The 2133-nt window shown below is 41.2% G+C and overlaps 1 pseudogene; it reads right to left on the bottom strand.

Moving 5' to 3' along the window:
- Nucleotides 1–244: 244 nt before the first annotated feature.
- Nucleotides 245–1905, bottom strand: LOC149166567 (UBP1-associated protein 2C-like; annotated as a pseudogene).
- Between the last annotated feature and the right edge of the window lie 228 nt (nucleotides 1906–2133).

Below are 2133 nucleotides of genomic sequence, written 5' to 3'. Positions count from 1 at the left end.
AGATAGATTCAGACTTTGATAAGAAAGATATATTTAGACATGGAAACTCGCTTGTTTAGTTCAAGTTCAAGAAAATTAATTACAATGGAGTATTAAAATCATGAACTTGGTACAATTACACAACCAATATATATGATTTACAATGTTATAGCACAAGGCCAATGTTAATTTTTGACCCTTTTACAATCCAAAATGCAGTTTTTCATATTTGGTTTACAATTACAATAGGCAGTCTTGGTAGCATTATACATACTCAACTGAATTGTGCACATCTCTTTGACTGAAGATTTCACGAGGCCTCAGGTGGGAATGCATCAAATGGTGCCTCCATCCAAATGATTTCCTTTCTAATTCAGAACATGGTGACTATTATATAGTCCATAAAATGAAATTAGAGCCTCGATATGAAATAATAGGAATAACTTACAAAGTTCCTTGTATAAGGGTAACAGAGTTACGTGTGAGAAATTAGAGGACACACTTGATATATGAAGCATGCACTAAGTAGTGATATTCATGACATCCCAATTAAATGATCCTGCCGTCCAAAGTACAAATTATCTGGAAGTATTGATTTAAGACCTTGCAATCATCCCGTAGTGTATATCACAACTTAAAGTGAACGCTGAAAATAAGTATCAAATGTATCAATTTCGAAATGGTTGGAAAATTCTCTTTTGTGCATCATAAAACCACTTGCACAGGAAGACCGGCTGAAATGCAGTAATCCCATGCCCTCCATAACCACCCATCCCCAAAGATGTAGGGACTTGGATTGACCCACCATGCATACCTCCATGAGAAGAGAGACCCGGGTTCATAGAAGACAGATTCATTAGATGATTCATGGAACTACCAGGAATCCCACTAGGGTTTGGGTGGCCTCCGAGACCAGATAAAGCAGAATTTCCTAACCGATGATGACTCAAACCCTAATGTGCAGATATTCCTATTGGATTCAAACCCTGGTTAACCCCGGACGTCAGATTCACAAAACCATGCCCCATACCACCATACTGCATTCCAAGGTTCGAAGGTATTACATTTCTGGGCTGATTTAAGCCATTGATATTAGACCCATTTGGTTCCCCAAGAACATTAATGCCGCCGGGCTTCGGCTTCTGTGCTTTTCCGGCCATCTTACACAACATCTGATGCCCATCGATAGTCTTCATGGCTCCTCCAATGCACGATTAGTTGCTCCCACCGACTTGAAAATAAAAATCACAAAACCCCTCGACCTACCCGTCTGCTTATCAAACCCTAGTGGCCCCTCTTCGATCTCCCCATAATGAGAAAAAAGGTTCAACAAGTGATTTGCTAGCATGTCCATGGGAACATTCGCAACATAGATTTTGAAGGTAGAGACATCAGCCGCCAGTTGGGTAGGCTGCGATCCAGCATGGTCCAAATGACTGACGGTCATGCGGCCATTGTTCTTCTTGCTGGGCTCCTTTAGGGCATTAAGAGCACCGTCCATGTGCTTGAAAGTAAAGAATTCGTAACCCTTACTCTTACCAATGTTCTCGTCCATAATAACGATGACTTCCTCCAGCTCCCCAAACTAGGAAAAGAGGGCCTTGAGAGACTCTGTATTTGTATCCCAGCCAAGGCCACAGACGAATAACTTTCTCTGCGCAGGATCCTTGTCTGCAATGGTGCACACCTACTCTAATATGTCTAGGTGTTGTGTCGCCGCCTCCTGCAGAATATCCAATAGTTGCTCTTGAGTGAAGGTTCCAAAATTTTCTGAGCATCTTCCAAGACTATATCGACCATACCATCTTCAGAGAAATGGTAGTAAGCAAGCAAGCAACACGAAAAACCTATTCAAATGTGTGTTGTTGGATGCATTTGAAACCCACACATTTCAATGGAATTTAGTGGATGCCAGTGACGCGTGCCAATACACCACGCCATCTTCACACAACTTGCGAAATGTGAGCAAGCCAACATTATGAACACCCTTCAAGTCTGTAGGTCCTGAAAATTAGACACAGATATGACAAATGGCATCTTTATCCTGTGGAACTAATGCCTTTGGAAATACGCACCCTTACTTGTTTAGTGAAGTATTTTCAATTTTTTTAATGTCATCCCATAAACTCTGGAAAGCCCTATTTATCACTTCTT

The sequence above is a fragment of the Pinus tabuliformis genome, chromosome 5_1, assembly GCF_031772625.1.
Source record: "Pinus tabuliformis cultivar Carrire ecotype Pingquan chromosome 5_1, CPIR1, whole genome shotgun sequence".
Classification (NCBI taxonomy): Eukaryota; Viridiplantae; Streptophyta; class Pinopsida; order Pinales; family Pinaceae; genus Pinus; species Pinus tabuliformis.
This window is presented reverse-complemented; position numbering and strand designations above follow the sequence as displayed.